The 23,979-nt window shown below is 44.8% G+C and overlaps 1 protein-coding gene across 2 annotated transcripts in view; it reads right to left on the bottom strand.

Moving 5' to 3' along the window:
* The window catches only part of HECW2 (HECT, C2 and WW domain containing E3 ubiquitin protein ligase 2), a 215,896-nt gene that overhangs the window by 158,014 nt on the left and 33,903 nt on the right, over window positions 1-23,979 (bottom strand). For both annotated transcript variants that reach the window (XM_044290314.1, XM_044290315.1), the window contains exon 2: window positions 5,555-5,667. The gene's annotated coding sequence lies outside the window, so the exon portion shown is untranslated. The remainder of the gene's footprint in view (window positions 1-5,554; window positions 5,668-23,979) is intronic.

The raw sequence follows: 23,979 nt of genomic DNA, 5'->3' as shown, positions 1-23,979 counted from the left end.
GTGCATTTCATCCCTTTTCCTGGTTTGCCCAATGCTAAGACGCTGGCGCAGGCATTTATTGATCACATTGTCAAATTGCACGGTATTCCTTCAGACATAGTCTCTGATAGGGGCACGCAGTTTGTTTCCAGATTCTGGAAGGCTTTCTGTTCTCGCTTGGGGGTTCGGTTGTCATTCTCTTCTGCTTTCCACCCGCAGTCGAATGGCCAGACAGAGCGCGTCAATCAGAATCTGGAGACATATCTGCGCTGTTTTGTGGCGGAGAATCAAGAGGATTGGTGTTCTTTTTTGTCCCTTGCTGAGTTTGCTTTAAATAACAGTCGTCAGGAGTCCTCTGATAAGTCACCATTTTTTGGTGCATATGGGTTTCATCCGCAGTTTGGGACTTTCTCGGGAGAGGGGTCTTCTGGTTTACCTGATGAGGACAGATTCTCCTCGTCTTTGTCATCTATTTGGCAAAAGATATAAGCGTGTGGCAGATAAGAGACGTGTGCTTGGTCCGGACCTGAATGTTGGTGATCTGGTGTGGTTGTCTACCAAGAATATCAAATTGAAGGTTCCCTCCTGGAAGTTGGGTCCTAGGTTTATTGGGCCTTACAAAATCCTGTCTGTCATCAATCCTGTTGCATACCGTCTTGATCTTCCTCAGACTTGGAAGAGCCATAATGTTTTTCATAAGTCCTTATTGAAACCTTATGTTCAACCCATTGTACCCTCGCCTTTGCCTCCTCCTCCGATTATGGTTGATTGGAATCTTGAATTTCAGGTCTCTAGGATTGTGGATTCTCGTCTTGTCCGCGGTTCTCTTCAGTACCTTGTTCATTGGGAGGGGTATGGTCCTGAGGAGAGGATGTGGGTCCCAGTGACGGACATTAAGGCCTCTCGTCTCATCAGGGCTTTCCATAGGTCCCATCCTGAGAAGGTGGGTTCTGAGAGTCCGGAGTCCACTCGTAGAGGGAGGGGTACTGTCACAACCAGACAGCTGAGAAGCTCTGACAGAGGCCTTTCAGAACCTCCCCCTTGAGTTTCTTTGTTGTGGTATTCAGTTACTCATCTCGTTAGCCTCTCTCAGCTGTCATGTGTTGGACTAATTGCTTCCCTTTAAATTCCTCCCCAGAATGCTTTTCTGGGCGGCCTATACTTCTTCCTGGAGTGTGTGTGCATGCTCATCTGGTTCTCCTCTCTTCTACAAAGTTAAGTGTGGAACATTTATCTGTTATTTTCTGTTTGCTGGATCCCAGGTGACCCTGACTCCCTCCGTATCTTGTGTAGGGAGCTGGTGTTCGTGTCCCCTCACTATTGTAGGGTGCTCAGGGGTTATATAGTCAAGGTACGTGGATATGCAAACATCCACCATTCGGATCTTTGCATAGGCTGAGCAGCCAGGGAAAGTGCCAGGTCTTCTGCAGGGGTCTCCCTTTTGTTCCTTAGCTTTTGGATCCAGCGACTCATTTATGCATGTTGTTTTGCCTTGTTTCCTGTACACCGTCCGTGACAGAATGGAGCCACGGAACGTGATTTGCGGGCAATAATAGGACATGTTCTATCTTTCAACGGAACGAAAAAACTGAAATACAGAAACGGAATGCATACGGAGTACATTCCGTTTTTTGCAGAACCATTGAAATTAATGGTTCCATATAAGGAACGCAAAAAACGTTAGTGTGAATGAGTCCTTATTACAATGGATCCGTAAAAATAACAGATCCGCAAAAAAAACTGATGCCATACGGATGTCATCCGTTTTTTTTTTGCGGATCCGCAATTTGCAGACCGCAAAACACATACGGTCGTGTGCATAAGGCCTCAACGGAACAGAAAAACTGAAATACAGAAACTGAATGCATATGGAGTACATTCCTTTTTTTTTGCGGAACCATTGAAATTAATGGTTCCGCATACGGAACGCAAAAAACGGCCCGTAAACGGGAAAAAAAAAGCGGTCGTGTGCTGGGGTCCTTAAAGGGAGTCTGTCACCAACTTTGCATGCTCTAAACTGCTTACGTTGAGTTCTTGCACACACACACACACACACGATAATAACGGTACTTTTTTTGTTTTGGTCCAATTCTCTAAAGCTACAAAAATTAGGTTATACTACTATGCAAATTAGGGCTCGCAAGTGCCCAGCGGCAGTTTTCCTGCTGTAAGTGCCCAGGCCGCTCAGTGTTCTGCGTGCCTAACTCCTCCCCAGTGTATCGTCTGGCCAACCCTTCCATGATATTACATCATCCTTTCCAGTTCTTGAGATCCCGTGTGGGCACAGTTCACCGCTGGACCCGGACATGCGCACTCTGATAACAATATTGCCGCTGTCTCTTACCGCTCTACCTCTTCCATCTTTGCTAGTAGCCGGCGCATGCGAACTGCTGCTAACGGGCCCGGCGGTGAACTGTGCACACACATCATGAAAGGGCTGGCCAGAGGATATACTGGGGAGGGCACTTGCGACCCCTTATTTGCATACCGTTATAACCTCTTTTTTGCACCAAAACAAGAAAGGTACCGTTAATATTGTGCCTGTGTGTGCAAGAACGCAATATAAGAGTAAAACGTGAAAAGTTGGTGACGGACTCCCTTTAAGTTTGAGGCATCAGTTAGTTATTCCTCATCAGATCAGGCGTTATTTTTGTTGAGAGCCTTATTGGAGAATACATTTAGATTGCTGTCTGATAATCCCTGTTGTAGCAACTCCTTAGGTTTCCGCTTTGATAATAGGTATTTTTTTTATAAGTCCCTCCCGATGTGGTTTTCCGCTTCTTGCCATTACTTTGAAGCTTTTTCTACTTTCATTCATTGGTTAGTGCAGGGGGGAGTTACTCAAGGAGGAATTTTACATTGTTTGGACTCTTTTTTTATATGTTGGGTTTTTCTAATTCTGTGTTATGTTCTGAATTGTTACCCAAGTTTGTTGAAATTGCTGGTTCGTTTTTTTTAGCAGAAGAAAATTTCCTTGTTTGTCTTTAGATATAGTCTTAGGTATAATCTTAGATTCAAACAGAATGGAATTTAGATTGTCCGTAAGTAAATGGAATACAATTAGGACTTTATTCGTTTTCTTGCTTGCGATGCAGAGGTGTACGCTTCAGGAAATGCAGTCTTTTTTGGGCTATTTAAATTTAGGAGGATTATTCCTGTTGGTAGTGTTTTCTCAAAGTGTCTTTATTTTTCCACATGGGGGCTCTGTTTTCCTAGAGAGCATCTTAGATTGACTAGGCCTTTGAAATATCTTTCGACTTGGTTAGAGTTTTTGAGTAAGTTTAATGGTAGCGGATGCTGGCAATAGGATTTTCAGGATTCTATTTCTTTGGTGTTATTTACAGATGCAGCTGGTAGCATTGGTTATGACGTCTTTTTGGAATGGTAAGTGCTCAACTGAGCGATGGCCGGTAATTTGGGTTCAGAGTAAGTGTATATGAGAGCAGGAGATTATAAAAACCAGGACTCTTCTCAGGTAGATCGGACTCTTTTCAAGGCCTGGGCTGCAGTGATGATGATGCTGGTTCTCAGCAACCACTGACTTTTAGCTCATGAGTGACACATCGCTGAAATCACCATTTCTGTCACTAATGTATGCAGCCCTCAGTGAGGTCAGCATAAAGTTGAGGACTTTTTAGTTGAGGACATAAAGTTCATGACTTTTTGTATTTTTGAGTTTTCCTCAGCACATTCCAATAGCAATAACTTTTTTACATTTTTCATACGCATTGCAGGACAGGCATTTTTAATGGCACCATTTAATAAAATTCTTAGTGGGGTAAAAACTGAAAAAAGAAACAATTCCACCAAGGTTTTTTGGGGTTTTGATATTATGGCATTCACTGTGCGCTAAAAATGACATGACGTCTTTATTCTGTGGGTCAATACAGTTACGGCAATACCAAATTTGTATAGTTTTTATTTTGTTTTATTAATTTTAAAAAACATATAAACCTTTGAAAAGGTTTTCTGACTGCCATAACTTTTTTTTTGTATTCATCGACAATCTCGGTCATTGCGGCTGGGTGCCTGCTCTATTATACAGCCAGCACCTTCCGTGTATGGAGCGCGCTGAGAGCAGCAGCACCCTCCATACAAGCCTTTGTGCATAATGCCGTACATGTTGTTTTTGGATTTATTACAATATCCTCTAAATGTGAATAAAACAGGTTTTCAGATTTTTTTAAAATCTTATTAGATTGCTATTCTCATAGACTCCAATGCCATGGTAGATCGTGACTAGAGATGAGCGAACCTCTGTTTTAAGTTCGGCGTCTAAAGTTCGGGTTTGGATTAGCGGAGAATCCCGATCTGGAACCGGATATGGATTCCGACTTCCGTTGTGGTCCGTGGTAGCGGAATCAATAATGGCCGATTATTGATTCCGCTACCACGGACCACAACGGAAGTCGGAATCCATATCCGGTTCCAGATCGGGATTCTCCGCTAATCCAAACCCGAACTTTAGACGCCGAACTTAAAACAGAAGTTCGCTCATCTCTAATCGTGACCAAGGTATCTCAGGGGTCATTTATATCTCTGCTCATTCTGGGCATTGAAGTCCAGGAGGCAGTCCTATCACTGTGTATACACAGATAGCTGTCAATCACTGATAGGACCGCCTCCTGGACTTTAAAGACCAGAATGAGCAGGAATGTTAATGAATAAAATACAAGTTAGGACCATGTTCTTCTATCTTTTGCAGGGTGGAGGCATGGACCTGGAAGCAACTCTATAAAAAGTTGCATTTTTTTTATTTTTTTTTGCAAAAGGGGCTTATACAAGAAAAATGCAACTCTGGTGCAGGGGGACTTGATAAATCCCCCCCATATCTGTTTGGAGCTCTATATTAGAAAAACTGTGCTACATATGCTAGAGATTCAGATGAAGATATAGAAAAAGTTATGCCTCATTCACACATCAGTGTTCAGTCAGTGATTTCCATCAGTGATTTTGAGCCAAAACCAGGTGCGGTTCTAAACACAGAACAGGCGCAGATCTTTCCCTTATACCTTAGGTCTGGGGAGGCGCCAATCATGGTTTTGGCTCACAATCACTGATGGAAATCACTGACCAAACACTGATGTGTGAATGAGGCTTTAATCTGCAAATAATTTTAGACCTATTTAAAAAAATGTAATAAAAAATTATGTTCACAGGTAGACACTCTCTTCAAAGGGTCATTCCCAACTGGAACATTTATGGCATATTGATAGGATATCCTATAAACGTCCCATAGGTGCAGGTCCAACCTCTAGGACCGGCACCTGTCTCAAGAACAAGGCTTAGTCACAGATGGGGAACATGATGCACATGTATGGCTTTCTCCATTCACTGATATGGGACTTTCAAAAAACAGCCATGAGAGCAAGCCAGGCCCATTGAAGAGAAAGCAGTGCATATGCGGCATGCTCTCCATTCATGGCAGGGACCTGTTCAAGCTATAGGAGCAGGTTCCAGAGGTGGGAGCGGCACCTATCGGACATTCCAGCATGTCCAATTGAGATGCTAAAATGTCCCAGTTGGGAAAACCACTTTAAGGTTTTACGTGTGCTGTTGCAGTGTTTTACGGTACCTTTGTAAAGCATTGGGACGCTCTTCCCTTTGGCCTTGCTGTTTTTTATTGTTTGAAGAACTGCAGTTTTATGATTATGTTGGTCCAAAATTCTTCAACTCTTCAGATGAACACTAAAAATACATAAAAAAATAAAAAATGTCCATCTCTTTCTACACATGTATTGGAAAATAAGTATTAATACAGCAAATATTTTGTGAAGTTCCAATATAAAATAGATTTTCCTCGTAAAATAATGCGCAACAATGATGCTTTTTAGGGCTCATGCACACGACCGTATGTGTTTTGCGGTCGAAATGCGGATGACGTCCGTGTGCATTCCGTATTTTGCGGAATGGAACAGCTGGCCCCTAACAGAACAGTACTATCCTTGTCCGTAATACGGACAATAATTGGACATGTTCTATTTTTTTGTGGAACGGACATACGGAATGCACACCGAGTAACTTCTGTTTTTTTGGCGGACCAATTAAAATGAATGGTTCCACATACGATCCACAAAAAAACGGAACGGACACAGAAAGAAAATACGTTTGTGTTTATTTTATTTTTTCAGTTTTTATACATTCACTTCAATGGGTCAGCAAAAGAAATGGAAATTACTCCGTGTGCATTCACGTTTCAATATGTCCGCTCCACAATTTTTTTTTTATATGTCCTATTCTTGTCCATTTAGTGGACAAGGGGAGCCAAAAATTGATGCAATCCATTTTTTTTGTGGATCTGTGTTTTGAGGACCACAAAATACATACGGTCGTGTGCATTAGCCCAAAGGAAGGTCTGAATAGTGAAGGTCAGGGGTGATACCTAAGAAGGACATTATGCCTGAGGGTGGATGACGGGAATAGATGATATATGGGGCAGGGGAATGAAATATACCTGGAGGGAAATGATAACTTGGGGGATTACACCTGGGGAGAGGCATAGAGGCATGCCTGGGGGAGGGGTGACTTTTGCTGCCTGATTATTTATATTTTCCTATAGTGGTCGTGTACAGCAGAGGGCCGTTAACAGCAGCTTCCGGTATTCTTGCCGCACAAAAAGAGGACCAATGGCCACAACAAAAGGACAATTCAGAAAATTATGCATTAAAGAATTTTAAATATATACCGGTATTCACTTTTCAAAACATAATTTATTTTATCAGTGTTCTATTCAGTGTGACTATAAGGTTTGGTTCACATCATGTTTTGAGCCTTCCATCAGACGTGTACAAGGCTGAAATTGGTTTTCTATTCGTTAGATTCTTATTCACATCATTTGTATTTTTTTCTTTTATGAATTTTGAGGAGACCTTATCACCAATAAAGCCTCACCCACACGTCAGGTTTTGGTAAATTATTTCCATCAGTGATTTTTGAGCCAAAACCAGGATTGGAGCCTCCACAGACATAAGGTATAATGGCGAGATCTGCACCTGTTCTGTGTTTAGAGCCGCACCTGGTCATGGGAATGCAATGAAACGGAACGGAATGCATTCTGGTGACTTCGATCCCTTCAGTTCAGTTTTGTCCCCATTGACAATGAATGGGGACAAAACTGAAGCGTTTTCCTCTGCTATTGAGATCCTATGACTGATCTCAATACTGGAAAGGCAAAGCGCAAGTGTGAAAGTAGCCTAAGAAACCAACTTCAGCTTCTTAGTCTTCCTATGACTTAAAACTCATACCTCTGAAGGAAGGCTCAATGGCTTCCCCCTGTATACAGTGAGGAACAGAAGTATTTGAACACCCTGCGATTTTGAAAGTTCTCCCACTTAGAAATCATGGAGGGGGTCTAAAATTCACATTGTAGGTGCGTTCCCACTCTGAGAGACAGAATTTAAAAACAAAAATCAGGAAATCACATTGTATGATTTTTAAAGAATGTATTTGTCTTGCTAAACATAAATATTTGAACACCCAAGAAACAGCAAGAATTCTGGTTCTCAAAGACCTGTTACTGTGCCTTTTAAATAGTCCACCTCTACTCCACTCATTAATCTAACTTAGTAGCACCTGTCTGAGCTCTTTAACCCCTTAAGGACTCAGCCCTATTTCACCTTAAAGGGAGTCTATCACCTAAAATGACCATTATACACCCCAAACATGATGATATCCATTACATTCCCCATTTTATAATCTTACCTTTCATATTGCTGTCCGTCGCCTATTCGCTCTTAAAAACACTTTTATTCCATATGCTAATCGGGTTCTGAAGGTGCCCAGGGGCGGCGTTTATGCGGCCGGTGCCCAGGCTCCACGGCGCTGTTCAAATCAAACCCCTCCCCTTTCACCCCTCTGGCCCGCCCTCGGTTTTCCATTCAGAGCGTTTAATGCGCATATTTTGATGCCATAACCTGTGATAACCCCCTCCAGCCGTGCTAAACAAACGTTCAGACGCCCGTACATCCCGATCTAGCCGGCGGAAGTAAACTGCCAAAATATCGGGATGTACGGGCCGGCGCATGCGCATTAAACGCTCTGCTGCCTCTGCCCTAGTGAGTAATGGAGTGTGCAGGCGCAGGCGCCGGATTGGTCATTGACTGGAGGATGGTATCTGAAGAACCGAGGGCGGGCCAGAGGGGTGAAAGGGGAGGGGTTTGATTTGAACAGCGCCGTGGAGCCTGGGCACCGGCCGCATAAACGCCGCCCCTGGGCACCTTCAGAACCCGATTAGCATATGGAATAAAAGTGTTTTTAAGAGCGAATAGGCGACGGACAGCAATATGAAAGGTAAGATTATAAAATGGGGAATGTAATGGATATCATCATGTTTGGGGTGTATAATGGTCATTTTAGGTGATAGACTCCCTTTAAGGACTTGGCCATTTTTTGCAAATTTGACCAGTGTCACTTTAAGTGCTGATAACTTTAAAACACTTCGACTTATCCAGGCCTTTTCCGTCACATATTGTACTTCATGACACTGGTAAAATGAAGTAAAAAATAATAATTTTTATTTATAAAGAAATACCAAATTTACCAAAAATTTTTAAAAAATTGAAAATTTCCAAGTTTCAATTTCTCTACTTCTATAATACATAGTAATACCTCCAAAAATAGTTATTACTTTACATCCCCCATATGTCTACTTCATGTTTGGATCATTTTGGGAATGATATTTTTTTGGGCGATGTTACAAGGCTTAGAAGTTTAGAAGCAAATCTTGAAATTTTTCTGAAATTTTCAAAAACTCAATTTTTAGGGACCAGTTCAGGTCTGAAGTCACTTTGCGAGGCTTACATAATAGAAACCACCCAAAAATTATAAAAACTAATAATAAAAACTACACCCCTCAAGGTATTCAAAACTGATTTTACAAACTTTGTTAACCCTTTAGGTGTTCCACAAAAATTAATTGAAAATAGAGATACAATTTCAAAATTTCACTTTTTTGGCAGATTTTCCATTTCAATGCAAGGGTTAACAGCCAAACAACAAAACTCAATATTTATGGCCCTGATTCTGTAGTTTACAGAAACACCCCTTTTTTTCCAGTTACAAAGCAAGGGTTAACAGCCCTTAACATGTCCCATTTGAAGCCCCCCTGATGCACCCCTAGAGTAGAAACTCCCAAAAACGTGGCCCCGTCTAAGAAACTACACCCCTCAAGGTATTCAAAACTGATTTTACAAACGTCGTCAACCCTTTAGGAGTTCCACAAGAATTAATGGAAAATAGAGATACAATTTCTAGATTTCACTTTTTTGGCAGATTTTACATTTCAATATTTTTTTTACTTTTACAAAGCAAGGGTTAACAGCCAAACAAAACTCAATATTTATGGCCCTGATTCTGTAGTTTACAGAAACACCCCATTTGTGGTTGTAAACCGCTGTACGGGCACACGGCAGGGCGCAGAAGGAAAGGAATGTCATGCGGTTTTTGGAAGGCAGATTTTGCTGGACTGTTTTTTTTACACCATGTCCCATTTGAAGCCCCCCCCCTGATGCAACCCTAGAGTAAAAACTCCATAAAAGTGACCCCATCTAAGAAACTACACCCCTCAAGGTATTCAAAACTGATTTTACAAACGTTGTTAACCCTTTAGGTGTTCCACAAGAGTTATTGGCATATGGAGATGAAATTTCAGAATTTCAAATTTTTGGGGCAAATTTTAAATTTTAATCCATTTTTCCCAGTAACAAAGCAAGGGTTAACAGCCAAACAAAACTCAATATTTATGGCCCTGATTCTGTAGTTTAGGCCTCATGCACACGACCGTTGTTTCATTCCGTGTCTGTTGTTCTGTTTTTCATGATTTTCTGCGGACCCATTGACTTTCAATGGGTCCGTTGAAAACTCGGCTAATGCACCGTTTGTCATCCGCGTCCGTGATCCGTGGTTTCAGTCCGTCAAAAAAATATAACCTGTCCTATTTTTTCACGGAAAACGGTTTGCGGACGCATTCAAGTCAATGGGTCCGTGAAAAAACGCGGAGGCACACAAGATTCATTGTTTTTTTCCTATCATTTGCATGGCAAACTTGACTTAAACTTTTTTTTACTTTTCTTCATGTCTGGTGATCCTCCAAAAATAAAGGAAGACACACGGAAACAAAAACGGATCACGGAACAACGGAACCCCATTTTGCGGAACGGAACACAACACCAGTCGTGTGCATGAGGCCTAATACTGATTTTCTCAGGTGTTCAAATACTTATGTTCAGCAGTAGAGTTGAGCGGACACCTGGATGCTCGGGTTCGACCGAACTTCACAAAAAAGTTCGAGTTCGGGACCCGAACTTGACCCCGAACCCCATTGAAGTCAATGGGGACCCGTACTTTTGAGCACTAAAATGGCTCTAAAAAAGGCATGGAAAGGGCTAGAGGGGTGCAAATGGCATCAAAATGTGGTTAAGAGAATGGCAAGTGCTCTGCAAACAAATGTGGATAGGGAAATGACTTAAAATTAAAAAAATTTATTTGTATGTATTTTATGTTATCTTGATCTAAGAGGACGAGGTCCATATGGAGTAGGAGGTTGAGGAGGCAGTGGATGTGGCAGTGTAGGTGGAAGCGGCGGGGGAGGAGGAAGAGGTAGCCAACACTTTTGTTTTTTGTTTAAATTGGGGTACTCCCCAAAACATTGGAAAATATAACCTGTGATAACCCCCTCCAGCCGTGCTAAACAAACGTTCAGACAATACACTTGCTGCAGGGCAGGCCAGCACCTCTAAGGCATAAAGGGCAAGCTCAGGCCATGTGCCCAATTTGGAGACCTAGAAGTTGAAGGGGGCAGACCCATCAGTCAGTATGTGTAGGCGTGTGCACACTTACTGCTCCACCATGTCACACGTCCCCGTGATGTCCACGATCCAATTGGATATCGGCAAAATTGGTAAAATATCACCTGACAATGTAACAGGCGATTTTTTTTATTTTTAATTTAGGTCCCTGTCACCTATGCAGAGCAGGGGTTTATTCACGGCAAAAATTGTAAAATGTCACCCAAGAATGTAACAGACGAATTAGTGAAATTTATTTCCTTGTCCACTAGGTAGAGCAGGGGTATATCACAGCCAAAAATTGGTGAATTGCACCCGACAATGTAACAGACAAATTAGTGAAATGTATTAACCTGTCCACTAGGTAGAGCAGGGGTATATCACAGCCAAAAATTTGGGATATGTAACCCAGCAATGTATCAGACAAATTAGTGAAATGACTTAAAATAAAATACTTAAAAATTAACAAAAAATAATCTTGATGTATGAGGTGGAGATCCATATGGAGTAGGAGGTTGAGGGGGCGGTGGATGTAGCGGTGTAGGAGGAAGCGGCGGTGGAGGAGGACGAGGTAGCCAACACTTTTTTTTTATTTATTTTTTTAACTAGGGTACACCTCAAAAGAGTGGGAAATATCAAAAATACAACAATGAGCAATTGCGCTGTAGTATAACAATGGCTGGTTAGTGCCGGTATACATGTCTATTCTGCACAAGGTACGGACAAGTCCTGTGGGATCCATGCCTGGTTCATTTTAATGAACGTGAGCTTGTCTACATTGGCTGTGCACAGGCGGCTGCGCTTGTCTGTGATGACGCCCCCTGCCGTGCTAAATACACGTTCAGACAATACACTGGCTGCAGGGAAGGCCAGCACCTCCAAGGCGTAAAGGGCAAGCTCAGGCCAGGTGCCCAATTTGGAGACCCAGAAGTTGAAGGGGGCAGACCCGTCATCCAGTACGTGTAGGCGTGTGCACACATACTGCTCCACCATGTTGCTGAAATGCTGCCTCCTGCTAAGACGTTCCATATCAGCTGGTGGTGCTGGTTGTTGTGGCGTGCTGACAAAGCTTTTCCACACTTCGGCCATGCTAACCCTGCCTTATGAGGTGCTGGTAGTGCCCCAGCTGTGTTGGAGACCTCTTCCTCCTCCTCTGCCTTCGCCTTGTGCTTCCACGGTGCCCCCGCTGTCAGGTGGGAATTCCACCAGCAGCCGTCTACCAGCGTGCGCTTGTACTCGCGCATCTTACGATCACACTCCAGTGATGGAATTAAGGACGGTACGTTGTCCTTGTAACAGGGATCCAGCAGCGCGGCCACCCAGTAATTAGCACAAGTTAGAATGTGGGAACTCGGCGGTCATTGCGGAGACACTGCAGCATATAATCGCTCATGTGTGCCAGGCTGCCCAAAGGCAACGAAAAGCTGTCCTCTGTGGGAGGTGTATCGTCTGTGTCCTCTGTATCCCCCCCATCCACGCACCAGTGATGGCCATGAGCTGGCCTGGGTGCCACCCTGCTGTAAACACGGTTCCTCCTCCTCCATCTCCTCCTCCTCATCTTCCACCTCGTCATCCTCCAGAACTGTGCCCTGGCTGGACAATTGTGTACTTGGTGTTTGTGGGTGCAGGAACCCACCCTCGGAGCCACTTGTGAATGACTGGCCGGAAACCCTACGAAATGATCCCTCTTCCTCCTCCTGTGCCACATCCTCTACCATCATTGCCCGAAGTGTTTTTTTCATAGAGGCATAGAAGTGGGATAGTAACGCCGAGAACGGAGTCATCGGCACTGGCCATGTTGGTGGAGTACTCGAAACAGCGCAACACGGCACACAGGTCTCGCATGGAGGCTGAAAGGATTCGGACCTTTAGAACCACCTTGGTTTGATCCTATTGACGTCAGGAGAGTATTCCTCAGCAGCAAAGGAATGACACGCACATAGGTATCACTGAGAAACACTCTAATTTTATTGTCCTACAGTTCAGCCTTTTATTAGGCAGAGAATATAATTTACATAGTAACAGCATTAACCAATCATAGGTAGGCACATATAGGCCGGAATGACCTTGTAAAGCATGACTGTTTTCACTAAAGGAATTTTAAGAAACTGTCCAAGGACAGGGAAACGAACCCTAAATTACAGTGGGGGAACTTGAAACAGTGCATGGACAAGATGCTATCACAATACATATTGTTAGAACATTTCTCTTCAGAGGCCCAGTCATTGGTGGTGAAGTGGTGCTGTTCCGCAGAGCGACTCACCTGTGCGTACTGCAGCTGAAACTCCCCTATCGCCTGCTGCTGCTCGCACAGTCCACCTTGTGGGCACATCGCATATAAGGCGGTGAGCGGAAAGGCTGAAGTTACGCTGCAGAGCTGACAGGCGAGAAGCAGCAGGGTGAGAACGCCGAAAGCGTGCACAGACTGCCCACACTTTCTGCAGCAGCTCTGACATGTTGGGATAATTTTTAAGGAACCTCTGCACCACTAAAATCAGCACATGCGCCAGGCAAGGGATGTGCGTCAAACCGGCTAGCTGCTACGAGATTCGCCCATTATCGCACACCACCAGGCCGGGCTTGAGGTTCACTGGCACCAACCACTTATCGGTCTGTTGTTACATGCCCGCCCACAGCTTCTGCGTGGTGTGGGGTTTTTCCCCCAAACAGATACATTTTAGAACTGCCTGCTGTCGTTTCCCCTGGCTGTGCTGAAGTTGGTGGTGAAGGTGTTACGCTGACCGGATAAGGAGGCGGTAGAGGATGAGGAAGCGGAGTAGGAGGAGGAAGCAACAGGAGGCAAAGAGAAGCGCCTTGCAATCCTCGGTGGTGGAAGGACATGCGCCAAACTTCTATCCGCCTCAGGCCCAGCCGCCACTGCATTTACCCAGTGTGCAGTTAGGGTGATATAACGTCCCTGACCGTGCTTACTAAATCACGTATCCGTAGTTAGGTGGACCTTGCCACAGATGGCGTCGCGCAGTGCACACCTGATTTTGTCCCCCACTTGGTTGTGCAGGGAAGGGATGGCTCGCCTGGAAAAGTAGTGGCGGCTGGGCACCACGTACTGTGGGATAGCCACCGCCATAAGGCTTTTAAAACTCTCCGTCTCCACCAGACGGAATGACGGCATTTCAAAGACCAGTAATTTTGAAATGCTGGCATTCAGGGCCAGGGATCGCAGGTGGGTAGGGGGGTACTTTCTCTTTCGCTCCAGTATTTGGGAGATAGTGTTGAACGCTTCCATGGGACATTGTGGAGATGCTTGGTGACCCAGGTGGTGGCATTGCTGGCAGATGCTCTGTTTGCGGGGTGGCAGGTGCCACTGTCACTCCAGAGGTGGATGAAGAGGCAGAGACTGCAGCAGAAGAGGAAGCAGGAGGAGCCAGAGACCTTTCTTTGTTTTTGAGGTGTCTACTCCAATGCAGCTCGTGCTTTGCACTTAGATGCCTGGTCATGCTGGTTGTGCTCAGGGTGAGAACGTTTATGCCTCGCCTCAGGCTCTGATTGCACAGCGTGCAAACCACTCTAGTACAGCCGGACTAGAGCGGAGCCTAAGGGGAGGCTGGCATGATAGGTTGTGGGGATGAGGGGACTGTGGATTTAGTAAGGGCAAGAATAGGTTGTCAGGAAGGGGGGCTGGGTTAGGGGAGGGGCGGAGCGTTAGGTTTTTAAGGGGGAGAGAAGCGCCATTTTAGACAGGAGAAACTCCCGCCCACCCTCCCATTGGTTGAGGTTAATGGGGGGGGGGGGGGGGGGGTTAGTGTGGGTTATATATATTAAAAAAAGAAAAAAAAAGAAATTTGTGTAATTTGGGAGAATTTTTGGGTTGTTATTGTGTACCTTCTGTCATAGCAGTCTGGCGGTAGGAGGTCCTGGAAGACGGTGGTAGGGCTTGGTGTTTGTGGATGGGAGGGCCTCAATTGGTGGTGCTGGACTCCCAGGTGTGGAAAGTTGGTGGGTTTCAGTGGGGTGACCATCACTCGGTGTCTCCGAGCTGGAGTGATACGGCTGGAGGCAAGGTGGCTTAACCGGGTGTTTGGGGCATCAGCTGGAACTGGGGCTTCTAGGACCTCCTTCGTCAGGTCTAGGTATTATGTGTATATATGTGTGTATATATATATATATATATATATATATATATTTATATTGGATTTTATGTTATGTTTGTATCAATAAAAGGCTGCTGTGGCCATTTAATTCCAATATAAGGCTATGTGTCATTCTTTGTGGGGGTTTAGGTTATGGGCAAGGTAGAGGAGTATAGGAACATGGGGAGGAAGTAGAGGACCCGAGGTAATTCCCCAATAACCTTATGTCTTGTCGTCAGCACATTGTCTGAAGGATCTGGCTTTGGTGTGCTCGGTCCCTTGCTGCGATGGGCAGAAGCAGAAGCAGGCGTACTGTCTAGGGGATGGCTGCTCCTCTTTTGCACCCTGCTCCTTCTTCTGCTGTGCTGGTGGCTCTGTGCGACCACCGCCTCTTCCTCTGAACTACACAGGTCACTCGCATGATCCTCATCGTCCTCCACATCATCTTCCACCCAGTCTTCACCCCTGCCCTCCTTGTCGGTCTGCACACTGCAGAAATCCACAGCAGTTGGCACCTGTGTTTCATCATCATCCGAGACGTGCTGCGATGGTCCTCCCATGTACTCATCCGGAAACATAAGTGATTGGGCATCGGTGCACTCAATTTCTTACACTTCTGAGGCAGGGCTATGTGGATGGCCCTGGGAAACCCTGCTAGCAGAGTTATCAAAAAGCATAAGAGACTGCTCCATGACTTGGGGCTCAGACTGCTTGGCTGATTTGCAAGGGGTTGAGGTGAAGCACTGATAGACATGGGCTGCAGGTGCCAACTCTGATCTTTCAGCAGGAGACTGGGTGGGAGACAATGTGAAGGAACTGGAGGCACTGTCAGCAACCCAATCTACTATCGCCTGTACTTGTTCTGGCCTCACCATTCGTAGAGCCGCATTCAGCCCTACCAAATAACGCTGAAGGTTCTGTCGCCTACTCGCACCTGAGAAAGGTGTTTCACTTGTGCGTGTAGCTGGCACAAATCAACCACGTCCTCTCCCTGCAACAGGAGCTCCACTAGCAGCACCACGACCGGGGCCACATCCCTTAGTTGACGCTCTCCTCATTCTTTGCGTTCACCCACCAAAGTAATAGATGTTTTATGTCAGGCAAAAAATTTAACCATTAGTCAACAAGTTCACTGAGAGTAATGCAGTGCCGGTGTCATAAAGAAGAAAAATTTCTTGAGGTGACACAACAGTGTGACAGGCGAATTTTATACAATTACTTCACAGTACCCAAAATTTTTAATTTGTCAACCAACAATGTAACTGCAGTATTGACTGATTGTATTTCACTGTGACAAATGCAGCAAAGGCTGCAAATTTAGTATCTTGCCCAATATGGGTGTTTTTTTAAACCCAGAATATTATTGCAGTATTTCAAGCTTGTATTTCACAGTGACAAATGCAGCAAAGGCCCCAGATGTAGGGTATTGCCAAAAATGTGTGTTTTATTTTTACCCAGAATATTATTGCAGTATTTCAAGCTTGTACTTCACTGTGACAAATGCAGCAAAGGCCCCAGATGTAGGGTTTTGCTAAAAATTGGTGATTTTTTAAAAACCCAGAATATAATTGCAGTATTTCAAGCTTGTACTTGATTGTCACAAATGCACATATGCTGTGCTGTTGCACAGAACTTGCATAAAATGGCCGCCGCTGCCGCCCACCTAACTAACAGACGGATAAAAGTTATTTTTCTGTGTCACTGGGCTCAGGGCAGGGTAAAAGAATTGTGCACTGCACCGACAAAATAAAACCGCTGTAGATCGCAGAGTTAACAAGCACTTGTGATAAAAGATTCTTTCCTTTTCTCTCCCTCACAGCAGCAGCATCCTATCCCTACACTGATCAGAGCATAGTGACGTGCAGCACTATGTGACTCCAGCTTATATAGAGGCTGAGTTACATGCTGCACTAGCCAATCACAGCCATGCCATTAGTAGTCATGGCTGTGATGGCTTCTAAGGGCACACAAGTTAAACGCTTGTTGATTGGCTGCTCTGCAGCCTTTCAAAATGCGCTATTAACTCACCGAACCTGAACCCAAACTTACTTAAAAGTTCGGGTTCGGGGTCCAAAAATCCTAAAGTTCGGTATGAATCCTATTCAGCAATGCAAAACAAATACATTCTTTAAAAATCATACAATGTAATTTCCTGAATTGTCTATTTTTTTCCTGTCTCTGAGTGGGAACGCACCTACAATGTGAAATTCAGACCCCTCCATGATTTCTAAGTGGGAGAACTTGCGAAATCGCAAAATCAAATACTTCTGTTCCTCACTGTAGGTATGCTGCCCCCACACAGCCCCTCTCTATATAGCTGGTGCATTCACTGCTTCCCCTCCCACTGAATACTTTAGCAGAATTTAACCCCTTCTGCCCTAAATAGCCCATCGTCAGGAGATAAGACAGAGCCTCCAGCTGTGCTGCATATGGTGGAAGGGGTTACATAATTTGCAGGATCTCTCTGAGGCATCAGTTTAATGGAGGCATCCCTCACCCATAGGCCACTATAGGATCCTGCAGGATGGAATAGTCCAGTCTACCACACGGCAGTATACTGACATATACCAACCAGACGGAGGTCAATAGGGCTACACTTTTGACCTCCGTCTCACTATAGGAGTCCTATGCAGACATTTAACCTGTATGTCTGGAGGTTTTCTGACAGACACGCTAAACGTAGGGGAAAAACATGATGTTGAACAGCCTTCAGCTATTAGGGCATGCTGGGAGTTGTAGTTTTGCAACAGCTGGAGGGGTGCAGTTTGAGCATCCCTGCTCTAGGACATATACGAAAAATGGATGCTCATGACAGATACTATACCAATTCTGAAATCCGGCAGGGGAACAGCCTATCAGTTAAACACTCGTCATCAATAAGGGCTCATGCACACAAACGTATTTTCTTTCTGTGTCAGTTTCTTTTTTTTGCGGACCATATCCGGAACCATTAATTTTAATGGGTCCGCAAAAAAAAAACCTCAGTTACTCTGTGTGCCATCCGTTTCCGTATGTCCATTTCGCAAAAAAATAGAACATGTCCTATTATTATCCGCATTACGTACAAGGATAGTACTGTTCTATTAGGGGCCAGCTGTTCCGTTACGCAAACTACGGAATGCACACGGACGTCATCTGTATTTTTTGCAGACCACAAAATACATACGGTCGTGTGCATGAGCCCTAAGACAGAGTGCAATGGTTAACGTGCATGTTTTTTACCTGGCACAAAAAAAAAAAAGCTCACAAATTTTACAGAAATATCCTTTAGGTTACATTCACACTGCTTTTATTCCTCCTCTGGGCTTTCCCAAAAGTTAGTTGCCAAAAACTAACAAAAAGCAGGTCAAGCACGCACTACTTTTTTGCGGTGTGGACAGTTGGATGTGGATTGCGGACCCATTTGTGGCCCGCAGCACATGGTTGTGTGCACGAGGCCTTAATATGACGTTAGGGGATATATATATACAGTATATATATATTTTTAACATTATCACAACTGCTGTTGGTATAAGTTTGGGTGGGGAACATCATGACTTCCTCAGGCAAAGCTGTCACATATCCTGTCTGTTGGAGACTGACTTCTTCTAAACATGTATAAGCCTGGAAAATATTCACATAAAGGGGTGGGGAGATACTTTTAGATGTTAGGGGAGAATTAGAAATATCAAAAATCATTAGCCCCTGGAACATTGCTACCAAAGTGAAACAGTTTCATTGACGCTCAAATACCTGCCTTCAAATGCCACCAGTTTAAGCACGAAGGACACGTCCCCTGAGCTGCCAGCTTGAAATAAATCTAGCGGAGCAATTGCAGCAAATGATGGAGAGATCTCTAGATCCATGTGATGTGCAGGGCTTAGGGTTCTAGCTTTGTTAGAAAGAGATTGTCATGTACTGTACGATGTCTGGTAGCATACCACTAGTTATTCTATTAATGTGGAATAAGTTGATAACAAGTCAGGCCTCTTGCACACGAACGTGTGCACCCCGTGGCCGTGCTGCCGGCCGCAATGCACGAACACCCACCGTGGGGCAGCCGCAGCGGATCGATCAAGTGAATGGGTCCGCGATCCAGCCGTTCCGTAGGGTTCCGTTCCGTGCTTCCGTTCCACATGTCCGGATTTGCGGACCCATTGAAGTGAATACACACGGAACGATGCCCATGTATTGCAGATCCGCAAATGTGGTCCTCAATATGGCCACGGAGCGTACACGTTCATGTGCAATAAGCCTCAGGGCTTGCATTCTTATTCTCAATTAGAGCTAAGTGGTTTATGGTGTTGCCCAGGATATTGATGGTGTTTCCTCAGTATAAGTCATCAATACTAGATCAGTGAATAACCGACACCCGTCTGTAGTGGCGTCGCTAGAGGGGGGCGAGGGGGGGCAATTGCCCCCCCTATGTTGTCCCTTGCCCCCCCGGGTGCCCCCCCGCTGATTCCCCAGAGTGAATACTAATGAGCGCTTCCATTATAGAAGCACTCATTAGTACCGAAGGACCAGGAAGTGGTGAACGCTCTGTACTCACCACTTCCTGGTCCTCGGCTGTCGGCTGTGCAGGGCTGCGCACAGCGTAAGGTCGCTCTGTGACCTCACGCTGTGCGCGCCAGTTTAGAGCACAGTCGACTGAGGAGAAAATGGCAGGCGGCGTCCGTCCAGGAGCAGGAGAGGTAAGTGTTTTTATTTTATAAAAAATGTGGCTGCTGGGGGCATTATGGGGGCTAATTGGAGGCATATGGGGGCTAATTGGAGCCATATGGGGCATTTGGAGGCATATTTGGGGGCTAATAGGAGGCATATGGGGGCATTTGGAGGCATATGGGGGCTAATTGGAGGCATATTTGGGGGCTAATTGGAGGCATATTTGGGGCTAATTGGAGGCATATTTGGGGCTAATTGGAGGCATATGGGGGCTAATTGGAGGCATATGGGGGCTAATTGGAGGCATATGGGGCTAATTGGAGGCATATGGGGGCTAATTGGAGGCATCTGGGGGCTAATAGGAGCCATATGGGGCTAATAGGCATATGGGGGCTAATTGGAGGCATATAGGGGCTAATTGGAGGCATATGGGGGCTAATAGGAGGCACATGGGGGCTAATAGGAGGCATATGGGGCTAATAAGAGGCATAATGGGGCTAATAAGAGGCATAATGGGGGCTAATGAGGCATAAGGGCTGATATGGGGGCTAATGAGGCATAAGGGCTGATATGGGGGCTAATGAGGCATAAGGGCTGATATGGGGGCTAATGAGGCATAAGGGCTGATATGGGGGCTGATATGAGAGGCATAATGAGGGCTAATGAGAGGCATAATGTGTCATCTACAGATGCCCCCATAACAGTGTGTCTTCCACAGATCCACCATAACAGTGCGCCTGTGCACTGACGAGAGACAGAAAGAAGGGGAAAGAATCCGTGGAAGCAAGCAGAGGACGGCACAGCAGACGACTGAGTAGCTTCTTTTGTAAGTAAATTGCTTTATTAAAACTGTATCCCTGCATATCGCAATTCTCTCGTATTTTGTAATCTTATTGATATATACTTATTTTGTTTGTGCCCCCCCATTTTTGACTGTGGTATCTTTGTGCCCCCCCTATATATTGTTCCTAGAGTCGCCACTGCCTGGCTGATAGTCTGCAGTAGGCGCTGAAACTACACAGCTCCATCCAGTGTGTAGGGGATGCAGCGCTACTCACACTGAAGTGAATGGGAGCCGCGCTGCAGCCGCCAGCTCCGTCCATTACATAATGGACAGAGCAGTGTGGATCTCAAAACAGCTGATCGATGGGGGTGCAGGGTGTCGGACCTCTGCCAATCTGATATTGACGGCCTATCCGGAGCAATGCCATCAATATCAAAATCCCGGGCAACCAGTTTAAGTGCTCTACAAGATGAATAAAACATAAAATGAATCAGGTTGTTATAATTAAAAAAAGAAATGTCAAAAGTGTAATAATACTATGGAGCGCCACATATACATTATATACATTCCTAGTGATACTGGAAAAAGGCAAATATAATGGGAATGTCAGTGCTGTCGAGGGCAATGTAAAAATGGGAAACGTTAAACCACAGGATGGAAAAAAATAATCTGCAGGAGGTAGAAGACAAAGCCACAGGAGGGAAACAATGAAACCACAGGACCACAACGAACAAATAAACTGAAAGGTTACAGGTTATTTCAGGGCTACAGGAAAGGAGTTGGATGGGGAACAAAAATAGGTATCAAGAAAAAAGACGCGGCTGCCCATCAAACACAGCCAGGGAGTACTGGAACGTGTACAAAGCGGCCTGTCGTCTCATCTTCTGCCGCAACGATTCTGGAAATAATCTAGAATTTATGGCTTAAATTAAAACGGACGTCAACTCAAACAATAGTTGAATGTTTTTCTGCATGGTTAAAGGGCATCTGTCAGCAGATCTGTCCCTATGACACTGGCTGACCTGTTACATGTGCGCTTGGCAGCTGAAGGCATCTGTGTTGGTCCCATGGTCATATGTGGCCGCATTGCTGAGAAAAATTATATTTTAATATATGCAAATGAGTCTCTAGGAGCAAAGGGGGCGTTACCATTACATCTAGAGGCTCTGCTCTCTCTGCAACTGCCACGCCCCCTCCAGCGAAATGGAATTCCATGGTCACCATTCAGATGAATGGTCGTCCTCCAGGAGAGCTCGGGTCCTCCAGAATCAGACCCTTTCATATTGAGTGACTCGTGGGAGGGTGTTGATCTGGGAACTCTCCCTCTATGAAGTCTATACGCCCCGATAGGGCGCAGGGACAGGGGTGGTCTACAAGAGGCAAGTTGTAGAATAAAAAGGAGAGATTTATATTCCACAGGGGACGAATACACTGCAGATTTGTATGCAGCACGTCCTCAGTACTTTACAGCACCAGCAAAGCGGAGAAGATTTCAAGAAATTACCTACCCTCAGACTGGCGGAGGTCCAACTTTCGACGCCCCCCGCCAGTCAACTGTTTGAAGAGGCCGGGGTAGTGCAGTGCAATTACAGTGTCCTCTCCCAATCAAGTGAATGGGACAAACGGCTTCAAACATTGAAGAGAACGCAACCACTTCAAACAGCTGCTCGGCAGGTCATTGCATAACCCCTTTGATTTCTAGGGGGGGATCAGACCGCCCATCTGATATATTAAAAGCACCTACAACGCACTTTTCTCCTAGAATTAATACGTCTTACACAGAGGTTATCCAAGAATTCAGGTTACATTATGTGTTAGAGGCTCTGCCCCATTTCTTCTTTTAAATCATGCATGTATGTCTACTGCCTGCACTGAATCATTTATAAGCAGCAAGATTAGATATTCAGACCAAAGAGAAACATCAAAGAGCTTACAAACCATGTACCGTGCAATAGAGATAGATAGATATGAGATAGATAGATATGAGATAGGTAGGTAGATAGATATGAGATAGATAGATAGATAGATAGACTGGCGTACCACCCATAGCGGCAGACCACGCAGTTGCTATGGGGCCTGGGAGTTTAAGGGGCCCCGGGCAGGCTGATTGGCCCCGCCCCCTTTCCAATCGAAGTATGTCTCCCTTCCTCCTTGGCCCTGCAGCCACCCTCCAAATCCTTTCGTCTGCTGTGCTCTGCTGCTTCCCCTGCCCAGTATGGCTCCAGCAGCAGAGCGCTGTGCGAGAGAGCGGGCCGGCAAGGTTAGCAGCGCTTCACGGCTCTGACCTCCTGACCAATGACCTGGAGAGCCCTGTCCTGCAAGGTAGAGCAAACTCCATGAGATGTTGGGATTCCCATACCCCACAGGGACACAAACAGCACATTCTGTATGACCGTTATGTAGTCGCAGAGGGGGAGGGGGACACACTAGGGTGCTGACAGCTGGTTAAACCTATGTGTGTTATGTAGGTGTAGCAGGGAGTTAGTGATTGTGCTGGTGTGTGTGAATATATACACAGAGACCTGTTCACAGCTTATTCACCTCACAGAAGCTTCCCATAGACTTCAAACCCCCCATAGACATATGCTTGAATATCTGAAGGGGGGTTCAGTCCCTGCCCCTCATAGCCTTATTACTATTTCTAATAGGGCAATGAGGGGCAGGGACTGGATTGCCCTCAGAATTTGAAGTATATGTCTTTGTATTATTAGTGTTGAGTGGACTTGCGTTTTGGATTTCGGCATACAAGGTTTGGGTTATCTAAGAATCCCGCTACCACGGATCATAACTTATAGTTCGTGATAGCGGAATCCATAACGGAATTCTTAGATAACTATAACCTTGTACGTCGAACTTGAAAACACAAGTTCGCTCATCCCTAATTATCATTGTGTGTGCATATAATTATATTTTTTATATACAGTCAGGTCCATAAATATTGGGACATCGACACATATGCAAACTGTTTTAATTCCTGCACCGTTCACCTGATTTGGATGTAAATGCCCTCAAATTAAAGCTGACAGTCTGCAGGTAAAGCACATCTTGTTTGTTTAATTTCATATCCATTGTGGTGGTGTATAGAGCCAAAAATGTTAGAATTGTGTCGATGTCCCAATATTTATGGACCTGAATGTATATATATACTAGGTAAAAAGTAAGGCAGCACTCCAGAAGATCATGTAAAAGCGGCTGATTTATTAACCCATGTGATAACAACGTTTCAGCTCTCTCTCTCTGGAGCCTTTATCAAGCCATAGAGAGAGCTGAGACGTTATCACATGGGTTAATAAATCAGCCACTTTTACATGATCTTCTGGAGTGCTGCCTTACTTTTTACCTAGAATAAAACTAATAGAACCTTGGTTGTCGGTCTTTTGGAGGATATTTTTTGCACCCATATTTGCCGTTTGTGTGCTGCTCACTCTTTCTGTTATATATATATACACATATATACATACACACATCAAAAGTAGGGCAGCACTCCTTTGCCAACTGTAACGTGGGTGCCAGCGGTAACCCCTCGATTCTTGGTGGTAGACAAATTGTAAAAATCCACGGCACTCCTTAAAAGTGAAAAAAAATTGATATTTATTCACACATGTCATACAGCTGAATGACGTGTGAATAAATAGCAAATTTTTTCACTTTTAAGGAGTGCCGTGGATTTTTGCAATATATATATACAGTACAGACC

This window comes from Bufo gargarizans, chromosome 4, assembly GCF_014858855.1.
Source record: "Bufo gargarizans isolate SCDJY-AF-19 chromosome 4, ASM1485885v1, whole genome shotgun sequence".
Taxonomy (NCBI): Eukaryota; Metazoa; Chordata; class Amphibia; order Anura; family Bufonidae; genus Bufo; species Bufo gargarizans.
Note: the sequence above shows the minus strand (reverse complement) of the source record. Positions and strands in the feature narration are given on the sequence as shown.